The sequence below is a fragment of the Otolemur garnettii genome, unplaced genomic scaffold, assembly GCF_000181295.1.
Source record: "Otolemur garnettii isolate 467f Iridium unplaced genomic scaffold, OtoGar3 scaffold00196, whole genome shotgun sequence".
In the NCBI taxonomy this organism is placed as follows: Eukaryota; Metazoa; Chordata; class Mammalia; order Primates; family Galagidae; genus Otolemur; species Otolemur garnettii.
In genome coordinates, this window is record NW_003852591.1 from 1,025,266 (window position 1) to 1,052,291 (window position 27,026).

The 27,026-nt window shown below is 39.3% G+C and overlaps 1 protein-coding gene across 10 annotated transcripts in view; it reads left to right on the forward strand.

Moving 5' to 3' along the window:
* SIPA1L1 (signal induced proliferation associated 1 like 1) overlaps window positions 1-27,026 on the forward strand; it is a 385,188-nt gene that overhangs the window by 92,203 nt on the left and 265,959 nt on the right. For 2 of the 10 annotated variants that reach the window (XM_023507645.1, XM_023507647.1), the window contains one exon: window positions 2,389-2,432. The exons of 7 other annotated variants lie outside the window; for them this stretch is intronic. The gene's annotated coding sequence lies outside the window, so the exon portion shown is untranslated. Of the gene's footprint in view, window positions 1-2,388; window positions 2,433-21,516; window positions 22,357-27,026 lie in introns of those variants that run through there. One more of the 10 variants, XM_012812218.2, reaches the window with a different exon arrangement.

The window sequence follows — 27,026 nt, forward strand, 5'->3', positions numbered from 1 at the left end:
AACACTTACTTTCTGGTTCTTTGACAGCGGCCATCCTGAAGAGTGAAGGGGTCTCTCTCTGTGTGGTTTTGATTTACTTTTCCCTAATGATTCATAATGGTGAACATTTTCTTAAATGTGCTTATTGGCCATTGTTTATCTCTTTTGAAGAAACATTTATTCAAGTCCTTTGCACATTTTTGACTCAGGTTGTTTATTTTTTCACTGTTGCATTTTATGAGTACTTTATTAGTCATGATATATGATTTACAAATATTTCTTCCATCCTATGGGTTGCCTTTATTGATAGTGGTTTTTGATGTACAACTTTCGAAAATTTTTGTGAATTGTCTATTTTTTCTCCTTGCCTATGCTTTTGCTGTCATATCCAAGAAAACATTGCCAAATCCAGTGCTGTGAAGTTTTACTCTGCCTTTTTGCTTCTGAGAGTTTTATAGTCCCTGTCTTATATTTAAGTCTTTGATCCATTTTGAGTTAATTTTTGTAGGTGGTGTTAGGAAGGGTCCAGCTGCATTCTTTTGCATGTGGATATCCGATTTTCCAAGTACCACTTGTTGAGAAGCTTTGTTCTTTTCCTCCATTGAATGGTTTTGGCATCCTTGTCCAAAATCATTTGACCAAATTTGTAAGGCTTATTTGGGGGCTATATTTTATTCAATTGGTCTGTATGTCTGTCTTTATGCCAGGAGACCGATTACTGTAGCTTCGCAGTGAGTTTTGAAGTCAGGAAATAGTCTTCCACTTTTGTTCTTTTTTAGGATTGTTTTGGCTATTCAGGTCCCCTGAGAGTCCATGTGGATTTTAAGATTATTGTTTCTATTTATGCAAAAAATGTCATTGGGATTTTCGTAGAGATTATATCGGGTATGTAGATTGTTTTGGATGTAGAGGTCAGGTCTTCCAGTGATGAATATGGGAAGCGTTTCCCTTTACTTATGACGTCTTTGACTTCTTTTAGTTAATTCCTAAGCATTTTATTCTTCTTGATGATATTGTAAATGGAATGGCTTTCATAACGTCCTTTTCAGATCGTTCATTGACAGCATGTAGAAATGCAACTGATTTTTGTATGTTGGCTTTGCCTTTTGCTATTTTGCATGATTCATTTATTCTAACAGTTTTTTTGTGGAATCTTTTGAGTAGTCTCCATAAAAGTCACATCGCCTGTGGACAGAGATAATTTTGCTCTTCCTTTCCAATGTGGATGCCTTTTAGTTCTTGCCTATATGCTCGAACTGGCTAGAAATTCCAGTGTATGTTGAACAGAAGTTTCGAAAGCAGGCATCCTTGCCTTGTTCCTGATCTTAGAGGAAAAAAGCTTTCAGCCTTTCTCTATAGAGCGTGATGTTCCTGATGGGTTTTTCATATATGACTTTCATTATGTTGTGGTAGTTTGCTTCCTTTCTGAATTTGTTGAGTATTTTTAATCATGAGGGGTGTTGAATTTTGCCAAATGCCTTTTTGCATTGAGATGTCCATTCGGGGTACTTTTTGTATGTTGAACCATCCTTGCTTTCTGGGAATAAATCCCACTTGATCATGGTATATAATTCTTTAACTATGCTGCTGAATTTATTTTGCTAGTATTTTGTTGAGAATTTTAGCATCAATGTTTGTAGGAGATAAAGGTCTGTGGTTTCCTTGTAGTGTCCTTGTCTGGTTTTTGTATCAGAATAATGCTGGCCTCATAGACTGAATTAAGAAGTATCCCCTCCTCTTCAATTTTTTTGGAGTTTGAGAAAAATTGATGTTAGATCTTATTTAAATGTTTGGTAGAATTCACCAGCGAGGCTGTCAAGTTCAGCACTTTTCTTAGTTTGGAGATTTTGATTACTGGTCCATCTCCTTACTACTTGTAAGTCAATTCAAATTTTGTATTTTTTATGATTTGATCTTGGTAAATTTTATATTTTTAGGAATTTGTCCATTTTATCTAGGTTATCTGATTTGTTGACATGCAATTGTCCACAGTACTGTTTTTTCCCTTACATTTTATTTATTTTTTAATTTCTAAGTACTTCAAAATATTTCCGTTACATGGATGAGCTGTATGATGCTGAAATCAGGGCTTTTACTGCTCGCGTAACCAGAGTAGGGTACATTGTACCTGCAAGGTAAGATATTAGCTCTCACCCTCTGTTGACCGTTCTTAATTTTCTTTATGGCACTATATGACTGTGTGTATCCATTGTTTAGCTTCCACTTACGAGTGAGAACATGTGGTGGTGTTTATTTTTACCTTTCCTGAGATACTTCATCCACACGTGGATGTGTGTATGTGTATCACGTTTTCTTTACTCACCAACTGATGGGCACTTAGGTTGATTCTTCGTCTTTGCAGTTGCGAATTGTACTGGTATCTTTTTGATATAACTTCTTTTCCTTCAGGTAGATGGCCCACCATCCCACTCTTGTGATTGCTGGATCAAACGGTAGGTCTGCTTTTAGTACTCCGAGGGACCTCCTTACTGTTCTCCACGGGAGTTCTGCTCATTTTCAGTCCCACCAACAGTGTATGAGCATATCTTTTTGTAGCATCTATGCCAATCCCTGTGTGTTTTTGTTTTTGTTTTGTTTTGTTTTGTTTTAGTAATAGGCATTCTGATAGGGCTAAGGTGGTATCCATTGTGGTTTTTAACTTGGACTTCCCTTGTGAATAGTGATGCTGAGCATTTTTCATAAGTTTATTGTCTACTGAAAAATCTCTGTTCAATGTCTTTTGCCCACTTTTTAATGGGGTTATTTCTTTCTTACAGATTTGTTTACTTTATTTGAGTTCCTTTGTTTGAAATTTCAGAACATTACTGGGGTACCCACGATACTGGCTGCTTATTTTGCTTTTGTACATTTTAAGTCAAACTTATACATGTGACCTTCACTCCGAATATGTGCCTTGCACCAGTTAAGTGTGTGTTTACCCTACCCCTCCTCCCTGTCTCTCCTATTTAATGTCCTTTGAGTTTTACTTCTGTAGATGTACGTAAGTGGTGATCAACTAGTTCTAATTTAGTATTGAATACATGTGATAGCCATACTGGAAAAAGAACTTCTGAATTGCTTAGAAGGGCAGACTGGGTGCGGGCATCAGTGCATAGCTTCTCAAGGGAGTACCTTGAAGGTGACCAGAGTGGTACTCAGCAATGAGGTGTGTAGCACTTTTTCTAGACAAGTTTGTGAACTTAAGTGTCAGTCTTCATAGACCTGCTTTTTCTAGGTTTGCGAACAATGACTTTGGTATTTTAATGGGGATTGTGTTTAATCCATAGTACTCTCCTCTACTCCTTTTCCTTTCTGTAGAATCATTAGCACTATGTAGTGTCCCTGCTTTCGTTTCTGATTTTGGTTATTTGAGTGTTCCTTTTATCCCCTTCGTATGTCTAGCTAACCACAGTTGTCAGTGTTGTGGCTCTTTTCAAAGAAACAACTTTTGTTTCATTGATTTTTCTCTGTTGTTTTACTATTCTGTATTTCATTTATCTCTGCTTTCATATTTGTTATTTCCTTCCTTCTGCTAGCTTTGGGTTTAGTTTGTTCTTCTCTTTCTATTTTTCTGAAGTTGTAAAGTTAATTTGTTGATTTGAGTTCTTATTTTTTAATGTAAGCATTTGTAGCCATAAATGTCCCCCTCAGCATTCCTTTTGCTGTGTCCCATAAATATTGGTCTTTGTGTTTTCATTTTTATTCATCTCAAAGTATTTCTTGATTTCTTCTTTAATCTATTGGTTGTTTAACGGTGCGTTGCTCAATTTCTACAACTTTGTGGATTTTCCAGTTTTACTTCTGTTACTTCTACTTTCATCCTCATGTGGTTGGAGAAAACCCTGCGTAATATCTATCTTTTTTTTTTTTTTTTTGAGACAGAGCCTCAAGCTGTCCCCCTGGGTAGAGTGCCGTGGCATTACAGCTCACAGCAACCTCCAACTCCTGGGCTCAAGCGAGTCTCCTGCCTCCGCCTCCCAAGTAGCTGGGACCACAGGCGCCCGCCACAATGCCCGGCTATTTTTTGGTTGCAGCCATCGTTGTTTGGCGGGTCCGGGCTGGGGATTCGAACCCGCCACCTTAGGTGTACGTGGCTGGCGCCTTAGCCAGTTGAGCTATAGGCGCCGAACCGTATCTATCTTTTTAAATCTGTTGAGACTTAACTTAATTTTTGGCCCAGTAGATGGTTTATCCTGGAAAACATTCCATGTGCATTTGGGAAGAAAATGTATGATGTTGTTGTTAGGGAGAATGATCTGTAAATGTCTCTTTACCTACTTGGTTTTGAGTCCTTTATTCCCTTGTTTTCAGTGCATTTGTTCTATCCATTATTGAGAGCTGGGTATTAAAGTCTCCAATTGTTATTCTAGAACTGTCTGTTTCTCCTTTTAGTTTGCCAAAATTTTAAAATATATATTGCAGAGGTCATTAGGTGCATAAATTTTTCTAATTTTTATATCCTCTAACTGTTATCATGTCTTTAATATATAATATCCTTCTTTGTCTCCTGTAAACCTTTTGGATTTTAGATCTATTTTGTCTGATATTAGCATAGCCATTCCTGCTTTCTTTTAGTTACTATTTGCATGAAATATTTTTTCTATTTTTTTTTGCTTTCAATCTATTTGTGTCTTTGAATCCATAGAGAATTTCTTGTTCATAACATATAGTTGCCTCAGTTCTTAAAATCCAGTCTGCCATTTTAATGTAATTACTGACAAGGAAGGACTCTGCCATTTGCCATTTGTTTTCTATATTCCTTGTAGCTTTTTGTTCCTCATTTCCTGCACTACAATCTTTTTTTAATACAGTGAAATCTTTAAATTCCTTTTTATCATATATACTCTACAGCTATTTTCCTTGTGGTTCCCATGGGAATTATATTTAACATTTTAAAGTTATAATACCTTAATTTGACTTATACTAGCTCAACTTCAATAACATATGCAACAGTCTGTCTCCACCCCTTTTCAGTACTGATGTCGCAAACTTACGTCTTTATACATGTGTACTCAAAACCATAAACTAATAATGAACTATTAAGAGATTTTCGCTTTAATCTCTTAAATCGTGTAGAAAATCAAAATGTGTAGTTACAACATATAGTACTAGCATTTGGACTCGTATTTTTTAAAATATAATTAATTTGTGCAAAAAGTACCAAGTATTGTTTTAATAATACTAGTTTTTATTATTACCCATGTATTTGCCCTTATTGAAATATTTATTTCTTTACATGGCTTTAAGTTACTGTCTATTGTGCTTTGATTTCACCCTATGGGGCTTTCTTTAGCATTTCTTGCAGGGCTGGTCTAATGGTAACAAACTTCCTCAGCTTTTGTTTATTGAGAATGTCTTAATTTTTCCCTTATTTTTAAAAGGTAGTTTTGTTGGAATAAGATTCTTGGTTGCCAGTTTCTCTCTCTCTCTTTTTTAATAGCACTGTGAATATCTCCTCCCACTGCCTTCTGTCTGGCAAAGCTTCTGATGAGGAAGTTGCTGATGATCTTGTTTAGGATCCTCTGTATGTGCTGAGTTGCTTCTGTCTTGCTGCTTTCAAGATTCTTTTTTCTTTAGGAAATAATTATAACGTATATCTGTGGGGTCTCCTGTAGTTCATCTTTGGAGTTTGTTGAACTTTTTGGATGTTTACATTCATATATTTCATCAAATTCAGAAACTTTTTAACCATTAATTTTATTTATTTATTTATTTATTTATTGGAGACAGAGCCTCAAGCTGTCCCGCTGGGTAGAGTGCTGTGGCATCACAGCTCACAGCAACCTCCAACTCATGGGCTCAAGCCAGTCTCCTGCCTCAGCCTCCCAAGTAGCTGGGACCACAGGTGCCCACCACAACACCCGGCTTTTTTTTTGGTTGCAGCCATCATTGTTGTTTGGTGGCCTGGGCTGGATTTGAACCCACCACCTTAGGCGTATGTGGCTGGTGCCTTAGCCACTTGAACCACAGGCACTGAGCCTCCATTAATTTTTTAAATGTTCTTTCTACCCTTTCTTTCTGTTACCTCCTTTTGTAGTTCCTGCAGCACGTATTTTTGGTTAGCTTGATGGTATTCCACAGGTCCCCTACGCTCTGTTCACTTTTTATTTATTTTGTTTTATTTATTATTTTAAGACAGGGTCTTACTCTGTTGCTCAGTGTGGAGGGCAGTGGTGCAGTTAAAGCTCACTGCAGTTTTAAACTTCTGAGCTCAAGGGATACTCTTGTCTTAGCTTCCCTAGTAGCTAGGGCTGTAGACATGGGCTACCATACTTGGTCAATTAAAAAAAGGATTTTTTTCTTGTAGAAATGGGGTCTCACTCTCCTTTTGTTGCTCATGTTGATCTTAAACTTCTGGCCTCAAGCCATCTCCCCACATTGGCCTACTGAAGTCTTGGGATTACAGATATGAGCCACTGTGCCTGGCTTCTGTTCATATTTCTACAATCTTTTTTTCTGTTTTTCAGAACTTAATATTTTTCATTATCCTATCTTTAAGTTCACTGATTATTTCTTTTGCCTTTTCATAATCCCTGTGGTGAATTTTTCATTTCAGTTATTGTACTTTTTAGCTCCAGGATTTCTTTCTGGTTTCTTTTTAGGTTTCTTACCTTCTTTTCAGTATTTCCATATTGTTCATATAACTTTTTTTACTTTTTCCACATCTTCTTTAGTTCTTTGTTTATCTCTAAGATAGTTATTTTAAAATCTTTGTCTGCTAGATCTGCCAGCAAGTGTTTTTCAAGAATAGTTTTAGTTGATTTTTTTTTTTTTTACTTTGAATGGTTCATACTGTCCTGTTTATTTCTCTTATGATATTTTTGTTGAAAATTGGAGTTTTCCAGTTAAATCTAGTAATGTAACTCTGGAAATCAGATTTTCCCCCTTTCTCAGGATTTGCTGGGGTTTTTTTTTTGTTGTTGTTACTGTCTTTGTTTTATTGATGGCAGTAGGCTGAGGTATAAAAATTAAGGCCTTTTCAGATCTTTTCTGAGCTTTCATCTTTCCCTGGGTACACATGGCCACCTTCCTCCTCTGCCTCCTCCAAAGAGGTTCTCAATCTGCCACCCAGGCTGTAGTGTAGTGGCAGAGGTATCAAGTTCACAATAGCCTTGAACTTTTAGGTTCAAGCAGTCCTTCCATCTCAGCTTCCTGAGTAGCTGGGACCACAAGTGTGAGCCTTCATGCCTGGCTGACTTTTAAAAATTTTTTGTAGCGGTGGGGACCTCAGTGTGTTACCTAGGCTGGTCTTGAACTCCTGAGCCCAAACTGTTATCTACCTTGGCCTGTCAAAGTGCTAGGATTACAGATGTGAGCTATTGCATCAGGCCTGTGTGGTCACTTTCTAGTTATTCCCATATGTCAGATGCTTTTGAATGTCCTGGTCTTTAATATCTGGCTCATAAAAGGGGTAAAGTGAAAATTGAAGTGGAGTGGGGAGAAGGGCATTGGTTCTTTAAATGCCTGGATGTCACTTCACCTGGAGAGGCGGGGCTTGCAGCCATCAGGGGAAGTGCACCGCAGTGGCCTCTTTGCATCTCTGTGATCAGAGCACAGACCTCTGATGTTTGGAGCACAGGGTCCTTTTATTCCACCCTGGGTCCTACAGACTGTAAGCTGCTCTAGAACCTGTGCACAGCCGCCTCCATGGGGTGGGGAGTGGGGGATGGGCAGCTGCTACTCTTTGTGGCCAAAGAGCAAAATTGACTTAAATTAACTGCAGTGTTCCCTCCAAGTTTTTCCCTAGAATTTGCCAGCTTCCAGTTGACTCCAGAGTTCCAAAGTACTTATTTCAGACAGACCCTACAGTGCTGTTACCGTCTGGGTGGGAAGACCGATTACTGGTACTGCTACTCTCAGTCTGCCCAGCATTTGCTTCTTGGCCTTTTCATTTAGCCGTAGTTTCAGAGATAGTTTTATTTCACTGTTTTTTTTTTTTTTTTTTGAGACAGAGCCTCAAGCTGTCCCCCTGGGCAGAGTGCCATGGCATTACAGCTCACAGCAACCTCCATCTCCTGGGCTCAAGCGAGTCTCCTGCCTCCGCCTCCCAAGTAGCTGGGACCACAGGCGCCCGCCACAGCGCCCGGCTATTTTTTGGTTGCAGCCGTCATTGTTGTTTGGCGGGTCCGGGCTGGGGACTTGAACCCGCCACCTTAGACGTGGCTGGCGCCTTAGCCGGTTGAGCTATAGGCGCCGAGCCTATTTCACTGTTTTATTTAATTCTGAGTAACTTGATAAACTTACTATGTTCTTGTAAGGTATTTTTTTAAATTAAAATTTTAATAGAAGTACTAAGTCCATTTATAAGGTATAAGCCCCCATTCATTCCCTACCTCTCTTGTTTTGGGTTCCCTACTTAATTTTCACAGGTTAATACTTGGCTAATTTGGTATTTTTGTTTTCTTTTATAATATAAAAGAATTTGCATTTTTATATTTTAGAACCTTTGCGTAATTGGTATTATATTTAATATCCATAACTTTTTTCCATTCAGTTACATGCTGTGGATTATCTGTTCATGTTGGTTCATAGAAATTGAGGTTACCCTTTTTAACTGCTGCCTAATATTATGTAGAGTAGTCAGAGGGATTAATATGCCATACTTTTTCAGCCATTTTCCTATTGCTCATCTACCAGTTTTTTCCTGATAGTTCCTGGTTATAAACAAGGCTACAGGCAGTATCTTTGTCCTTAGTGCTGGGCCTATGTCTCTCTCTGCAGTTGTCAGGTTATAGGATATTGTAATGGATACTCTCTAATTGTTTTATCAGAGTGGCTGTCATCAGCAGAGGATGTATCCTTTAATCTCGTATTTCATGTGGAAAAACGGCACAGGGTAAGGGCTAAATTTGAGGAACTTGTTATTTATAAATAAGTAACTTACAATATTCGGCTTTGAAGATTTTTAAAGACTGCTTTAATTTATGCACTATATTCTGTTACCAGATGTGAATTAAGTAGTTATCTAAGTAAATTATAATTACCTTTAAGGTTTTATATAAAAATAACCCCTAGTTTTAGAATCTGTGCATTAGAGGTAAAGCTAAGTGTGAGGGTTTGGAGGAAGTTTTCAGGTGACTGCCAGTCTCTGTTCTAATGGCTAAGGAATGTCTTGTCTCTGCACCATCGCACCTGCTTCACTGCGGACCCCACAGGCGGGGGATGCATAATTCAAGAGAGCTGCAGCTGGGGCAGGAGTAGGCACGTACCTCCTTCAGTGTCCCTTAAAGGACTATTGGTGTCAAAGTAGAAAATAGTATTTATTATTCTTTTCCCTTTCCTTTGAATGATTGTCTAGTGTGATGGGGAATATTTCTTTCTTCCTTTTGATCTCTACTTAAAAAATTTTTTAAATGTAATCCTTTAAATAATGTAATACTTATTTATCAATGAATTATGTTCAGAAGCTTTGGTTTCTGAAGTTGTTAAGTCTTCATATGCCACTTCTTTCTCCACCATAGTTACCATGTCTGCTCCTTTTTATTTCTAAAACCCTCTAGCTGGAGACTGCATTGGTGTTCTGAGCCTCACTGTATTCATCTGTTAAATGGGGCTGATAAGCCGGGAGCCCTGCATTGGGTACATGTTGTGGTGTCTCCTAGGGTGCAAGCTGTCAGCTGAACAGGGCCAGGGACATCATTCAATCCAGCCTTGTCCTGTACCAGTGAGAGACCTGAGGCCGGCTGTGCCACAGCGTGTAGATTCTCTCCCTCCTGTTTGTGCTGATTAAAACAATCTTCCTCACACATTGGGTCACCCTGTCACTCTACTTCTTGAGAAAACACAGGGGCAGCTTTTGCCCGTTCATTTCTCTTCCCTGCGTTCCCCCTTTCTTCTTGCCACCTGTCAGGCATCTTTCCCTCCTTGGAAACACAGTCAAGTTCATTTCTTCAGGAAGGCTTTTCTGGTTCAACCTTAAAGAGGGATATTATTTCAAATCCTGGTCAAATGAAATGTATCCTTCACCTTGGAAATTTGAACTCATTTGTATGTTTCTTATTAAACTCTGTCCTTACATGATTTATGAAGAACCTATATCATAAAATGCTAGATATGTAGGGGGAAAAAAAGAACTTCTTGGAAACAAAAGCTTACTTTGTTGGTATTCCAATGTTATTTGTGTGTTTTATAAAGGAAAATTTCAATTGATAACACAAACATACAGCATGCGTTTAACTGCTACTCACAGACTTTTGTTTTGCTTTTTAAACAATCATATTTTAAGCCAAAAGTCCAGAGCTAAGGATTATGTTAAATAAGCTAGGAGAAAACTATCCACTGACGATTGATGTGTCTTTGTGCATGGATAAGTATTCTTGCTCCTTTCTCCTAGTACTCTGATCACTCTGATCTCCCGTGCTTTGTAATAAAAGTATCACATAGCAGGATACATTTCAAAAAAGAACTCGTAGAAGTTACACAGAGTCTAACGAGGACATTAAAGATCACAGGAAAGCCAAATTTGAAGCTTTCATAATCCTTTACATGAATAAATAAGCAATTAAATGAACGTTTCACTGTATAACACATATATTTTCATTTAATTTTAAAATATTACCAAATAAATCCCTTTCCCATTTGAGAACTGCTTCTCTATGCCACTATTGTTTGCTTTTTATGTTGAGCCACTATGGAAATAAGAAGTGAATATTACAGGTAGTTCCTCCTCTCAACTCCCAGATGCATGTGCTGGGGTGTGTGTGTTTGTATGAAGAGATTGTAAAGTCTTGAGCTTGGGTGTGAACAAAAGAGGCATAATAGAATTTCACCTGGAAGGAAACTTTGTTGTCATCTTTTCATTTTGTAGATGAAAAATGTGTATTTACAGAGATGAGGTGGTTTGCCGAGGTCTTGCTGGATGGTGTTGGTCCTAAAGCTCTGAGTTTGCGAAGACAGGACTGTTGATGCTTTTAGGAGAAACTTAGTAGTTTTTTTAAAAAATGTTTTTAAGGAATTCAGAGGATTTTCTAAGTTATTTGTCTTTCAGATTTTGAATATTTAGAAAATTAACGTAGCAGTGGGATTTGAAAATGCTCTCTTTTGCCTGGACATTCTTTTTTGTTTGTTTGAGAGAGCCTCACTCCATCACTTGGGTAGAGTGCTGTAGCATCATAGCTCACAGCAACCTCCAATTGTTAGGCTCAAGCAGTCCTCTTGCCTCAGCCTTCCAAGTAATTGGGACCACAGGCACTATGGCCATGATGCTTGGCTGGACTTGTATTTTTAGTAGAGATGGAGTCTAGCTCTTTCGTAGGCTGGTCTTGAGTTTATGAGCTCAGGTGATGCACCCACTTGCACCTCCCACCGTGTGGGGATTACAGGTGCTGCACCTGGCCTGCCTAGACATTCTTAAGCATACCATCCATAAGTTTTTTCTGAGAACACATAATAGACCAAAACTTTGTCTAAACTGAAGTTTTATCGTGTTTCTACCCAGCAAAATAAACAACTGTTCTCTGAAAAGCTTTTTAGTAGTCTCTATGGAGAATGTTGAAGACGCAAGGCAGTTTCACCTTCTCAAGTCTTGACTGTATATGCCCACTTGTACTATAAAGATTGTGTTTCGTCTGTCTCTACATTCTCTCTAGCCCTAACACAGAGGAGAATATTTAGAAAGTTAACTTGGATGGTAGTGTTATTAAAATGCTTCTCTGTGTTTTCCCACCTAAATTCTCAGTGAGAATCCCTTCACCCCTCTCTGTCCCTACCTTTAAGGACCTAAAATCTAACAAGCAAGCCTAATGTAGTATATATTTAGGTGTAGTGAGGAAAGTATTTTAAAAGTATTGAAGCAATACATATATTCTTGATGTTTCTCATTAGCAGTATATAGAAGTATATATCATGGATGATGTAAGTTTAATCAGAAAGTAATTAGATTTTTAAAAACTTAATGTTTGTGTTTCTGTGTAGCTATTACATGCCCACAGAATAAGACTCAAAGCTTATGCAGTGAAACTAAGCTATAGATTTTATTTGGATTTCATCAGTTTTTCTGTTAATGTCCTTTTTCTTTTCCAGGATCCAATCCAGATTATTGCCACCTTGCATTTGTATATATGCATTATAAAAATGTATTTTTTACACACATGGTAACATGCTATACTGTACTTTCATCTGTTTTATTCTGATTTATGGATGTAGTTTATTCAGTCTCTAAATGATGGACTTTAAGTTGCTTCCAATCTTTTGATATTATTAGAAATGCTGTAGTTGCTGTTGTAGAACTTACAAGTGTGTAGCTATACATAGAGGAATTTCTGAGTTAAAGAATATGTATCTTCATATCTTTAAGTATTGCTACACTGTCCACCTTAGACATTGTACAGATTTACATTCCTCTCTGCGAAATACACCTTTTTCTTTTCCTTTGCTAACAGCATGTATGTGATTTAACCTTTTGATCTTTACCGATTTCTTAGGTAAGAAATGAAGTTTTATTTCTGTTTTTCTGTGCATTTCTCTTGCTATAGGTGAGGTTGAATATACTATCACTTACGTACGGTTTGCTCTTTCTGTGCGTTGACTCTTAGGATCCTTTGACTATTTATCTATGAAGATAATCTTTTTGTATAAAAAGGAAATTAGCTGTTTCCTGTGATGGGAGCTGCTAGTTTCCCCCCGTGGGTATATATTTTGTCATTTGTGGTAAATTTTGCTGTGTATAAATTTTTTATTTTTGCATAATCAAATTTATTAATCTTTTATGATTTGGAGATTTTATATTCTACTTAGAAGGGTTGTAAGCCTTCCAAGATTATGAAAAAATGATAGTTTTTGTGGTTTCTTTTTTTATGTTTATAAAATAAATTGATCAATTTCAGATGATTTTGATATAATTTGGTAGCCCATTTTCTTTTCCATATGGTTACATAGTTGTGCCAAAACTATCTATTAAGTATTTATCTTTTCTATACTGATGTCATATTTTATTTTACCAAATTTCTGAAGTCATTTTAGCATTTTTGTTGCATCCATTGACTTGATGGCCACTCATGGACCAGTTTTGTACCTGTTAAATTATTACATTTGTATAACATGTTTACTATCAGGAGGTATTAAAGCTAATTTCCCTTTTACTCTTCTTTTTCATAATTTTCTTAGGATTATAGTAAATGTATATATTAATTTAGATATTTTTTAAAGCATTGATGCTCTAGCAATTTGTTTTTATTATTTATTTATTTAATTTATTTTTTAAGGACAGAATCTCACTTTGTCACCCTCAGTAGAGTGCTGTGGCATCATAGTTCACAGCAACCTCCCATTCTCAGGCTTAGGCAATTCTCTTACCTCAGCCTCCCAAGTAGCTAGGACTACAGGTGCCTGCCACAATGCCCGGCTATTTTTTGGTTGCAGTTCGGCTGGGGCGGGTTTGAACTCGCCACCCTCGGTATATGGGGCCAGTGCCCTACTCACTGAGCTACAGGCGCCACCCAGTAATTTGTTTTTATATAGTGCAAATATTTCTAATTTTTTGTTTATGAGGTTTTATTAAAAGTTTATCTTAAAAAGATCTGTTATTGGTACTATGTGTAGAGGGAAGTTATTTGTCATCCTACATTCCTATCACAACAAACGTTACTGTCTCCGTATAGTCCCTTCAGCATATATGATGCTGAATATTTTAAGATCATTTATTTTATCATGGCATATTTGGTCAGCGAGGTGCCGTTATCAGAGTTTAAAGGTAAAAGTTGAAAGAGCTTATCCATATTGCTGTGGAATCCTCAGTAGAAAGTATTTGGAACTATCGCTTATTGAAATTTAAAACGTACACCTGCATGTACTATAACCCTGTAATTGCATTACTCAGTGTCTCCCCTGGGTTAAACACAGACTGCCTAAGTACTGACTGCTTTTTACAGCACCTCCCCTCCCCTTCATTATTGCCCTTCCTTTCCTTTTTTTCTTTCCTTTTTTTTTGGGGATATATTTGGGAAGGGAAGGGACGGGGGAAGAGATGAGAGAGAGAAGAGAGCAGACAGCAGGGAATGAGAGAAGGAAGGATGGTGGGGGGGGGGCGGGGCGAGAGAATATAGTGGCATCGCAAAGAGAGGGCTGATGCCAGACTCTGTGAAACCTTGCAGAACTGGTTCGTGGCCCATGCTGGGCACGTCTGGTTTGATTCTGTACCTTATTTTTGGGTTATAGAAGTCTTGTCAGCGTAGTTAATTATGTAGATTGACATGTTGGAATCAAGTAGATTTTGTTTTTCCTCTCGCATTTCTTTTTTTTTTTCGAGACGGAGCCTCAAGCTATCCCCCCGGGTAGAGTGCCATGGCATCATGCTCACAGCAACCTCCAACTCCTGGGCTCAAGGGAGTCTCCTGCCTCAGCCTCCCAAGTAGCTGGGACTACAGGCGCCCACCACAACGCCCAGCCATTTTTTGGTTGCAGCCATCGTTGTTGTTTGGTGGGCCCGGGCTGGGGATTCAAACCCGCCACCTTAGGTGTATGTGGCTGGCGCCTTAGCCGCTTGAGCCACAGGCGCCGAGCCTCCTCTCGCATTTCTTAAATCATCCTCCCGATCCCCCTCAATTCTGATGTCCTCGTTCTCCCTCGAAATCACCGTAAGGAGCCCTGGTTCCTGACCGCAGTATCCTGAGTGAGTGTGCTGGACAGAAGAACCCTGTGCTCTTCTCGCTCCTGTTCCCACTTCTGACCACAGTTTAATGAACCCTATTCTGGAAGATAAGGTCATCTCCACCCACTTCAGAGCTCTTTCATCTCCTCCTTTTCATTCCCTGGATCTGAAATCCCTAACTCCCCTCCTCCCACAGTAAGCGTTGAAGCAAAGGGTTCAACAGTAAATATTTATGCACAGTTAGAGTGAAGGGGCCATGATTGCTTTTACTGCCAAGTAGACCTGAACAAAAATTGTATCATAAAACAGAAAATTGTTTTGTTCAGAGTTTTAGAGAAAGATTCCCTTCTTTGGCTCAGCATCAGGTTGAAGAAAGAAAAGGAGGGAACCATCCAAGGAATCTGGAAATTAGGGAATGAGCAGGTAGGAGGTTTGAGCCACTGAGTCACTGTGGGGTTGGTGCCTGGGGTTTTGGGTCCTGCAGTCATGAGCTTCTGCCTGCAGCTTGCCTGCTCCCCACCCCCTGGACCAGTTGGAAAGCCGTGGGCTGGTTACTATGGGAATTGATAGGTGCTGCTGGCAGTGGGAGAAGGAGAGTTCTTGGAATTGATCCAAAAATCTCGGGAGAGCAGGTTTTTCCCCCTCTGGCTTTTTTCTGCTTATTGTTTGTTGATTTGATCAACTGACTTGATTTTTAGCTTGAGGAGAGCCTTTCTGAGAGCTCACCTCTGGCATCCCAAGGAGGTCTTGAGCCGGCACAGCCCAGGAGGGACTGGATGGTGAGGAGGCCCCACAAAACACAGCAGGTTTGCCAGACGAATTTGTTTCAGCATTTGGCTTCTCAGGCTTTAGTGAACTGAAGCTTCTAGTTGTTTTTTTTTTTTTTTTCCATTGTCAAAGAATGTACTACAGATAGGAGGGGAAAGTCAGTATTTTATTCTAGAATCACAACCGGTCTCTCTTTCTCACTACTACCTGCTCTCATCCCCCACCTCCAATAAGTTGGGGTGGAGCTTCCATTTTGTCCTGAGGTTACTGATTCTGAAATGCTGGAGATAGGAAACAGATGTTTTAATGAGGTGAGATCCATACTGGACAGCAGCAAGGTCAAAATGTATCCTATAGCTCAGCTTCCATTAATGTGACCAATAACTTAAAACCCTCTACCGTAGTGTATGCGCCTTGATTTCTATAACTACGCATGAGTATGGAGTGTAAAGCATTAATTTGCCTTTCTAAGAAAAGTATTTGGCTGGCGGGGAAGAGAATATTCATGTCTCCTGGACACTGTAAACTTCGGTGGGACAGAAAGAGGTTTTGTTTCTTCTCCGCTTGTAGTTCCAGTTGACCGTTTGCGGTTGTTTCTTACTCTTTTACTGGTAATAAAAACCCTGCTCAGGTAAAACTTATTTTTTTGACTTTGAGAAACTTTTATTGAATTCTTAGCTAGATAAGAGAAGGCTGTTCTAGATCTAGTCAAACCTTGATTTTGGGATTTTGGGGTGGGGGGGAGAGAATCTCAAGCTGTCGCCCTGGGTAGAGTGCTGTGGCGTCACAGCTCATAGCAACCTCAGACTTTTGGGCTCAAGGTATTCTCTTGCCTCACCCTCCTAAGTAGCTGGGACTACAGGTGCCTGCCACAACGCCTGGCTATTTTTTGATGCAGTTGTCATTGTTTAGCTGGCCTGGCCCGGGTTTGAACTCACCAGCTCTGGTGTCTGTGGCTGGCACCGTAACCACTATGCTATGGGCGCCAAGCCTGATTTTGGGATCTCTGAGGTGATGAATCACTTGGCAGAGGAACCCTGAGATATTGAATTATCTCCTGATTTGGATGATTTATTTTGAGAAGCTTTGAGCTCTCCATTTGTTTACTTCCTATTCTGTAGGGAGAAAGGACAGGGAATATATTGGAAACAAAGGTCATATACATAAGCCTTATCTACCTGGAGTTCTGAACTTGTAGTATAAGTAATATGATAAAATTAAAATTCAGGGGGGGCTGTGGTAGATTCTATTACAAATGAATTGATGAAGTATGATGGTGGCTCCAAGGTTAAGGGAACTTCGTGGGGGAAACTGCAGAAGCCCCCAGTCGAATACTGTGATAGTATATTCTACCTCTGTTAGGCATTTGATCAGTGTCAGGTATTATTATTTGAACTGGATTCTAAAGAATAAGCAACATTTCAATAAGTGTTTCCTTTGTTTTTCATCTCCGAATCTCTTAAATGTTCTGATTCTCATTGGCACTCTTCAGAGCAGCAGTTCTTAACCTGTGGGTCGAGACCCACAGGAACTGTATTAAAGGGTCGCAGCATTAGGATGGTTGAGAACCACTGCTTCAGAGTGTTTTTCTAATGTATTTATTTTTGTCAGGGTGCCTTGCTCGAATGCCAGGTAGTCTAGGCAAAGTGCCATCAGAGGAGAAGCTTCTGATGGAGCAAGCGAGTAATACCATGGGGAGGGGAGCCTGGGGTGCAGTGGGAACCAGAGGGTGGAAGGGTGGTGACCCCGAGGAAGGAATGTGGGAGTGTAGAGACCCAGGACTGGGGACAAGGGTTCCCCACTGACTCTTATATTATTGTTCTGTTATGAAATGTGTGCAGCTCCTCCCATTGGACCAGTGAGAAAGCTAAGGGTCATGGTGTTAGAGTTGGTTTTCAAAGGTGAGACCGTCTGCAATGGTTAGCATTGAGATGTGAGCCCATGGCATTAAATGTTGCTCAGAAACTCCAAACTTGGTAAAGTAGTTGTTATGATCCTGTGTTGTTCTGATTGAGGTTAGTGAGGCTCAGTATTTTACTCAAGGCCTGTCTAGTGCATGGAAGAGTTGAAAAGGGGGAGGTATATTCAGAGCTCATGTTCTGACTTACCTAGGGAGCCCACACTGTGGGTGTTCTCACAGGAGGCTCTGGCACATGCCCTTGAATTAGGCATAGCAGGGTGGGTGCAATTTGGAATTGTAGAGCAGTGTTGGGGAGACTTAATGCATATAGAATATATGAGGCAAGGTACAGAAGAAACTAAAGCAATGAGTGTATTCAGATAAGAAAGAATAGTTCAGTTTGCCTGGAGTGATGAATGTGTGAAGTGGTATAGAGGGAAATTGGTTTGAAAAATTAGGTCAGAGCTGACTTGCCTACGACTCAGTTACTAGTTGAAGAATTTGAACCCTTTTCATGCATATGTTGAGAAATCATTGATGGTTTGGGGGCCTGTGAAGGGGTGATTTTTTTTTTTTAAACACCAAACTTAAATTTTGTCTTTAGTTATATATTTGCATAAACTAAATCTGTTTCTGGATTCTTTCTTTCTTTCTTTTTTAAACAAAACCTTGGATAGTGATGATGTTTCTAGATTCTTTAAAAGATATGGCTAAGGAAAGTTAAGATTCAGTATTTAAAAAAAACCCAAATCTCAATTTACTGTTTAGGAAAGATCATTAAATGTAGTAGTTGTTTGTTTTATGGACTACAATTCTGATAGTATAAGTTTTTGGAATCTTATCAACTCAGTTCATGGCTGTGAGATGACTGGACACATTGTATTGTCATGAATCCGTTTGAAACAATGGCCTTTCCGCAACTTACTCTTTTCACACACAGCCACTAATTCTGCCACAGATGGAGGTCATTTATGGATTTATTTCAGATCCAGACTCTTGCATAGGGAGTCCTTCCCATGGACAGTAAAATGCTGGCCAGAGCATTTAGATGAGACGCCTCGTAGCCTTCCCTTGGCCGGCTTCCTTAGCACCAGAAAAGAGCCAGCTCTGGCCACACTTTCTGGTGGCCTCTGTCCCTGTATTCTTGCCCAGAATTTCCCAAAGGATCCTGGTGAATCTTTAGCCATCTAGATTATTTATAATAGTGTAGCCATCATACTGTTGCTTGGAGAAGATTATACCATTATACTTCTTAATAAAAATTTTCCCATTTATCAGTGTCGATGTGAGGAGGAAATTTGTTCAAAACTAGTTAGGACTGATTGATTGTGAAGCACATTTTCAAGAGGTGGAGCTGTAGAAGTTTGTTTAAGATTCCTGCAGTCGAGTGCAGTCTTCCATCAACATTGCCTCTCCGTGGCTGAGTATAGTGCCTGGGACATAGCACATGAACCCTGGATGGATCTTGGATCATCTTTCATATGGAGTAGCTATTGTAGTTGATGGACAAACTGGTTGTTAATTAAGACTCCTTTCCCCCGGTTAGTGAGTGATAAAGGATTTTAAAGTGCTTTTAGCTATAGTGCTTCGAAATGTTAATGATACTTTAAAATTCTTCTTAGATACAACAAACAAATAGATGAGAAATAACTAAAAATATATAAAGTCCTATGGGTTAATTAAAAAAAAAAAAATCCAGAACATTTAGTGTTAACATTCTCTTCCTTTTGCTACAGAAAGGGTCACTAAATTAACATACCTCCTTTCTAGCCAAGATTTAATTTACTTGACTCAGCCTAGAGTAAAGATGGAGGTAGAAGGTTTGCTGAAGTGTGGAACAGTAACGAAATCCCCCCTCCTTGGCAACTTGGAATTTATTTTTCTAATTCTAGTAATTAGTTATGAAAAACATTATTTTGTTAACATTTAATGAAGACGTTGAAATAAATGGAGAAGTTTTATGTGAATATTAATTTTAACTGAGAGGGCAATAAGGAAATATAAAGACAAAGGAATTATTTAGAGATTTGATTGCCGTGAAAGAGCCTATTTTCTGTTAATTCTTAGATTTTCTTGAAGATAATATATGCATGGTGGATAATGAGATTATAGCAATATCCTTAGAATCTTCCATACATCATTCATGTTGGAACCAGTTTGTGCTTTCCAGGTCTTGTGTTCAAAAAGTCCTAAAGTTTTGGTTTTTATACTATACGAAATTAGAAGATATCACAGTGTTATTCTCTCTCAGGAAATATTTATCTGCTCGCAATTCAACTCTATAATTTTGCCGTCTACTGTCCACTGTGAAGGACGTAATTGTTGAATTATATAGAAGACCTTAGTGGTATTTTTGGTACTGTGTTTTGCATTTTTTAATAAAAGTTTTTTGGGCTAATCACTATGTAAGTTTTAGAAACTGGTGAAATTTAGTCATTGGTAAAGAATTTCACCTTTTTATACTTTTGGGGAGTTCCTTGTGATCCTGCTGATGGGTTTTTGAATAAATATGAAGTGAAATGTTTCCAAATGGAAGCCATTTACCTCTGCCAGAAGCAGAGGATGCTACCGATATTTAACATACTTCAGATGACTTGTGCAGTACGACCTCTGGCAAGCCGTCAAATTCAGAGGATGCCAAAACAATGTATACATATTTAAGAAAGAAAAAAACTGTCTTAATGTATACTCAAGTCATGTTTGACTCTGCAGTTACAAGAAGTGCTCACCGTGACTTGTAGTCATCTTTTGTTGTCAGTATGTGTTGAATATTACAATTTAAATACAGTTTTTTCTTTTCTTAAAAATGTATATACATTTATTTTGCCACCCACTGTATGCCTGCAGAGGAACCTTTTGATGAAACCCTCTGTCATGACCGAATGCTTTTCCTTGTTCCTTATGAGATGGTTGTGCTAAACAGGTTAAGCAGAATAACTTCTACTATGTAGAGTTAAGACTGGAAGACCCAGTTGAACTTAAAATATTAAATGGCATGCATGTATGTGTATATATAATGCACACACACCTGTAGCCATAGTTGCAACTGGCTTTTTCTGAAGTCAGGAGAGTGAACTCCCTTTATAACACAGGTGCCACTCTCTCCCCCAGGGATCTGCTCTCAGCCTCTTGTTGCTGAGAATAACTTGCCTGGGAATCCCCATCTGCACAGGTGTATGGAGCGTATTGCTTGGCACCTGCCTAGGTAAATGGGAGAGGAGCCTCCAGTCACACACATTATCTCTTAGGAGATAAACAATGTGTGAGGTCCGAAGGGTCTCAGACGTGTTTTTCTTCCGTTATCAGTTTCTGTCCAGGCAGTCCTGTTACAGTCATTAAAATGAAAGCAGAACAAGACATTAGTGAACGTTAGGGGTCATTAAGTGTTAGAACATTCCACTTTTTATGTTCAGGTACTCTGAACCATGAAGTCTCTTCTCTCTGTATACAAAGTCTGACAGTTGAGTTCTCGAACTCATCCTAGAAAAAGTGCTGCATGCTTCACTGGGAGCAATCACTGTGGTCACCTTCAGAGTGCTCCTTGGGAGGCTCTTCACTGATGCCAGTGCACATTTTACCCTTCACAGCAGTTTTGGAATTCTTTTTCTGGACTGGCCACCAGAGCTGTCGTCATATAACCCTTGATGTCCTGAGTTGTCGTTAAAATGTTTTCTCTTCATTATTTCCTTTATCTTCAGGTAAAGAAAGTCATTGGGGGCCAGATCAAGTGAGTAGGGAGGGTGTTCCAGTACAGTTGTTTGTTTACTGGCTAAAACTCCCTCCCAGACAGTGCTGTGTGAGCTGGTGCAGTGTTGTGATGCAAGAGCCACACCTTTCTTGTGCTAAGATTTTCAGTTAGGATTTTCTTAACTGTTTCTCTATCAGTGTTTACTTGGCGTCCTGACAGGGTTGGCTCACAAATCAATGAATTTTTGCAGTGTTGTCTTCGGTTCTGCTGTTATTGGCTGCCCCGACCTTCCTTCATCAGGGTTGCCTTCTCTCCCCTCAATAAGATGTTTAATCCATTTGTACTTCATGGCATTATCCCCATAAACTTGACTAACATGTCCCTCATTTCACTTCCTCGTTTGCCAAGTTTAACAAGAAATTTATGTATGTTTGTTCATCGCCGTAATTCAAGTTCCAACATTCTTGTGATAGCAAACAAAAACATACTAATGAACGCCACTCAACAGGATACCGCCACACATGACCACGAACACAGCTGTGAGACACTGACATACCAATGTCACTGAGCCTCAGCGAGTGGTTCTACAGTGCTGCCAACATAAGCACACGGTGGCGAGTTCACAACTTAATTGTCAGGCCTTCGTACTTAGCAAGTGCATTAGTCAATTCCTGTTCTTGAAAGTAATACCCACTGCCGCCTCTTTGGTGCCCAAAGCCTTTAAAACAGCGCAGAGCTATAGCCCTTCTCCCCTCTCTGTGGACACAAAGAATGACTCATTTACTTCAGTGGGATCAGTATAAATTTCTCAATCAAATTAGCATTCATTCTGAAAATGAAAAAGTTTTCCATTTTGTACTTTTCTTTGGGGTTTTAGGATAATGTTTTTGAAATCAGAGCCACTTCAGAAGAAAAAGGTAAAAAGTTCCCACATTCTCCTAATTCATGGTTCTTAGAACAGGGAATGAATAACTATCAAATTTTTCAATGCCTGGGACTAGTTCCCATCCACTGTTCCCAGGTTGGTATTTCTTTTGCTCATTCTGGGAGGTTGGATGTGATTTATTTTCTGCAAATACAGTGGTCAGTGTTCTGAAAGTGACTGTGAGAAACAAGACTGACCCTTTCCCCCTCGGTCCCTGGAGAGTGGTGTTGACATTAGGCATCTCTGAGCCAAGCTCAGGAGGTGTATTCTGTTCAGCCCTTGTTTGCACTGAGAACATAGTTGGACTCTAAAGACTTTGCCCCCTCCGTGCTGTTGAGCAGGAGTTTCTGTGCTACGTGAAGGAATCATGAGCCATACTCTGATCTTTGGAAGATTAGAAAGAAGCTGGTGATGTGCTCCTTGCCTGGTGTGGGAGCTCTTGGCACTTGCTCTGTGCGTGTAAGAGCCAGACCCTAAACATGAAAGAATTCCTCCAGCCCCAGGACCAGGTAGCTTCCAGAGTTAGAAGGCCGAGTGAAAGTTAAGAGATGCCAAGTTTAAGTAAAAAATATTTGTGATCTGAACTTTAAAAATGGATGTATATTTTATTTGGAGAGAGAAAATGTATTTGTATAAAATACTGCGGTAAATGGAAGACAACGTTACTTCATGGACAGTTTTTACTTATCTTGAGGTTAGAAAAAAACCTATTTCTTAAGCTCAGGATTTTCTAATGCCATAAAAGGAGAGAGAAGGACAAGCAGAGAAACTGTTCTTTCAAAATTATGACCTCCTTCCTATTCCCTGATATGTCCGTATCTCAGTTGTCGAAGACCTTGATGAGACTCTAGGATTAGAATCAAAATGCAGCATTTTCCTTTGGAGGGGTATTTGTTGATGAATGTCTATTCCATATATTAAGGAAGATAAGCAGTTTTCTCCTATTTCTTCTTGTATTGAGGTGAGAGAAGTTACCATCTAGAGCTGAAACGTAGTCTTGCTGACCTGTACTGTTTCTTCCTGAAGAATTTCATTTGGAAACAGAGTCTGACGTTAGCCTGGCAGAATCTGTCTGCACTCAGATGAGAATGGGCGACTTGATTGGACAGTCTCCAATTACTTGTACTGGTGGTTGACTATGAAGTGCCCGTGTACCCTGTAGAGATGTGCATTTGGTATTATATTGCTTAGAATAATTGTCTCTTACTTAAACATAAGACATTCTGATTAGTGTAAACATTTCCATTTGTTGATTATAACAGTTGGAAGACAGATATTTCTTACCTGAATTACTGTTGCAAAATACGCCTTCTCTCCCGGTTATTGGAGTAGTTGTACCAAAGAGTAAGTAACATAAATATTAGATAACTTAACGGAATTGTCAGATATAACCAATTCAGTTTTCATGTCTATTCTTAAAGGATTGGTTTTTGCCAACTAGGTAATTAATAGAGGCTAATTTTAGCTAATTTGGAAAATAGGGACAAAAAAGAAATCATGCTCATTTACATTTCTAATAATATTTTCTAAACGTTTCTATTCTTTTTTTATGTCCCCATGTATTTTCTAAAAACAATAGGAAACCTATTTTATATGTTTTGTATTCGGCTGTGTCTAGCAAACTTACGAATATTTTCCATCTCATTGAAAGAATTTTTGGAAATAACCATTTTCCATTGCTCAGTACTTTATCCTGTTGCATTTTAATTTGTCTAATCTCTTATTACAAGTAGATCTTCAATAGCTTTTCTTTGTATGTTCATCTTTACATGAATGCTTGGTTATTAGAACAAGAATTACTGAATCAGGATGTTTGAATGGCACTTTTGTGGTCGCAAATCCTTCATGTGACACATTAAGGGGTGAAACCATTGTGTTTTCTTTCTCTCCTCTTGGCAAATCATATTTGAAAATGTAGTACGTTGCCAACTGGTGAATTAAGTAGATCTTGCAGAAAGAAAGAGATGGCCTCTATTCAGAAAATCTCATAGGACAGGAGTCATCTTTTTGCTGTCTGTGATCTTAAATCACTGACCAAAAAGATTTAAACAGTGCCAGAGGCACTTGGGTCTGTGTTTAAAGGTGTAGCAGCCTGAGTTGGAAACTGCCTTCTGTTAACTTTTGCATTAGTATCATAATGAAAGGAAACTTTGCAGGACATAATAAAGAATAAAGCTTGAAAATCACTTTACTGAAATGTTCATAACCTAAATAAAAGGCGTGTGGGTCTGCTGTGCAGCTTTTGCTGTGGGGCCCTAAACCAGCCTGCTGTGCCCTGATGCATTTGGGTTTCTCAGCTCACCCCAGGGATGCCTTTTAAAAATGATGGCAAATCCTTCCATCAAAGTTAGGATTATTGTGCCAGTGTAACGCTCTAGCACGATCTTCAAGGTTACTAGGTAGTGAAGAGTTTACTGTGCTTTACTTTTTATCTAGCTACCATGGAATTTTTACAAAGCACGCACTGTAGATTTTTTGTTAGAATGCTGGCCAGAATATTTATTTAACATCCATAGATACTTGGCTTGTGGCTCACTGTGAAAGTTCATTGTTTTACAAAGTGTATGGGGGCCGGGGGGTCATTGACATTAGCTTTGTGTTCTGTGGCTAACGATAGTTTCTTGTGGCCTCCAGAAGAGCCTTGCGAGTGCCCGGATGGAGGGTTGGGTGTCATCCCCGTTTTACAGACGGGGAGGGGAGGGACTTGCCTAATGCCCTTGGGCTTCGTCTGGGGTCTGGCAGCTCCCCTTCTTCCTTGTGGTGCTCTTTCCTTTATCTCACACCTTTTATCCATATCACCATCATTCTCTCCGTGGTCTTTCCGCATGGTGACTAATAACAGCAGCACATAGAAACAGCTATCAGGCATCACGTCCCATAAAGTTCCCTAAGCGCCTTGAGTGTCCTAACCCTCACCTCAGTCCATGGTGTAGGTATGATTCTCTTTTTAGAGATGAAGAGACTCAGGCCCCAAAAGGAGCGATGACTTGCCCGAGGTTCATAACACTTAAGTCATAGGGTAATTAAGATTATTAAGTGAAATAATACATGTAAAATTCTAAGTAGGTACTAAGCTCTCAGTAAATGACAGTGGTTATGATGATCATAGGGTGCCTTTACTTATAATTTCTGCTTATATGTCCTGTTGTCGTCGCCGGCCTGTGAGCTCACTGGGGGAAGTGCCGTCTTGCTGGTTGCTGCGGCATGAGGGCCTGTCGCGGTGTTACAGTTGTTGTCGAGTGATCCATTGAATGTATGCCAGGGTTTAGGGTCTGATATCAGTCTGGTTCAGCAGTAATTAACCACATGGCTGATCCGGTCATCGTGCTTATTAACCTATATAGGTTGGTACTATTCTGTACTTGCAGGGGCCTATACCGTGGCTTCCCCATCACACCTGGGGTACAGCCCCACGGGGTGGATGTGTTCTGAGGCGTTGACACCCTTAAAATGTCCTAGAGTTAGAGTGCTTGAAACCAAGCCCTGAACTTTGTACTCTGGAGACCCTTCGGCAGTTAGAACAAGAAAACATGAATTTTCAAGTTGAGATGAAGAGGACATTTCTGAATTTGGCCAAAAGAAGTGGATTAAGAGAAAGCTAAAGATGATGATTTTGCATCAAGGATGTTCTGTTTCCCTGGAGCCGTAGCCAAGGGACTCTTTATAGTAGCCCGCATTTTAAATCCAATTGTAAGAAAAAAGTGACAGGAGTGTAAATGCAGCGGTTTACTATCTTAATTTTTTCCTGTATGAATTTAGGCCTGGCGGATAAGGCCCTTACTGTCAGAGAGGAATGCTTACTCTTTGAGTCAGCTTTCTTCTCCAAAGCAAGGGAGCTCCTGACTGATGGCCGGACTGCGAGTGACCTTCATGGGGATTGAAGCCAAAGGGACACCAAAAGGCTGGCACTGTTTCGATCTTAGGGTCCTTCTTTAGTTTGCCAAGGTCCAGTTTTAAATTGCCCAATTAGCAAGGCTACTTTGAAGAGAGAGGATCAGGAAATTTAGATTCTAATTATGGTTTCAATTCAGCTTGATGTGAGTGGCTTGATTAGCTGGGAGATTAAACCACATTTGGCCTTTGTTTGAGTGACATTAGTTCTTTGGGGAAGGGTAATTGAAAAAATGGCAAAATTCTACCCAGTAAGTAATTTACTCCTGAGCTCTAGGAAGCTGAATTCACCTTTTCCTTTTTCTGGTCTCTAGACTAGAGCTAAGGGTAGTCATAAGGCTCCACCTCTGGTAACAGGGAAGTTTCCAGGTCCTTATTTTTTGTTCTGATGATAGAATACCTGGAAGTCATGTAATTTTAATAGAAAACCATGAAATACTGGTATGTTTAATACTATCTTAGGAAGTAGAAAGGATTTTAGTAACAGAAAATGACCATAGTTTTCTGTGGACAGGCTGGCCAATAACTGTAGTTATTATATGTATGTGATATAAAATCACAGCTTTTGGCTCAGGTTGGGAGGTGGGCTGGGGGGACTAGCTCAGCTAAGCGAGATTGTGTGTGTGTGCCAGTGTCCTGATGCTGCTCTGGCTTCTCTGTTCTGTTATACTTGTTTTTGTAAGGTCCTGGCAGATAAACTGTGGCAGGTAAAATTTGGAGGAAAATCTTAATACTAAGAAAATTCTCCTACCAGTTTAATTTTTTCTGTGAATCAGGAAGAATACATACATTGCCGTATTTTTTGACAGACTATATTTTTCCGATCTTATAGCTTATTTTTTAACCCTGAAAATAATATATGTTCATTGTAAAAAATTCACCCAAGGAAACTTAAAACTTGAAATTACCCCAGGTTCTAAACCCAGAGGTAAAGCTAACATTTTGCTGAATATTATTACATAATTTTTGTATTTTTATAATATATGTCATGTAACACAAGTAACATGGAAAAATGTACACACTAGTTTTTATTTGGTTTTTATATTCCGTATGGAGGCCTTACTGATTTTTGCTTACTCTGGCACTGATTTTATGGGTTTAATTTATTTTTCAGGGTGTCAGTCGATAGCTAGAGAGTATGTTATCTAAGACTCCGTACCTACTTATGTAGAATACTCTAATTTCAGTAAGAAAATGATCCTATAGTGGGGGGGGGGTGGCTTACGCTTGTAATTTGAGCAACTTGGGAGGCTGAAGCAGGAGGATCTCTTGAGGCTAGGAGTCTGAG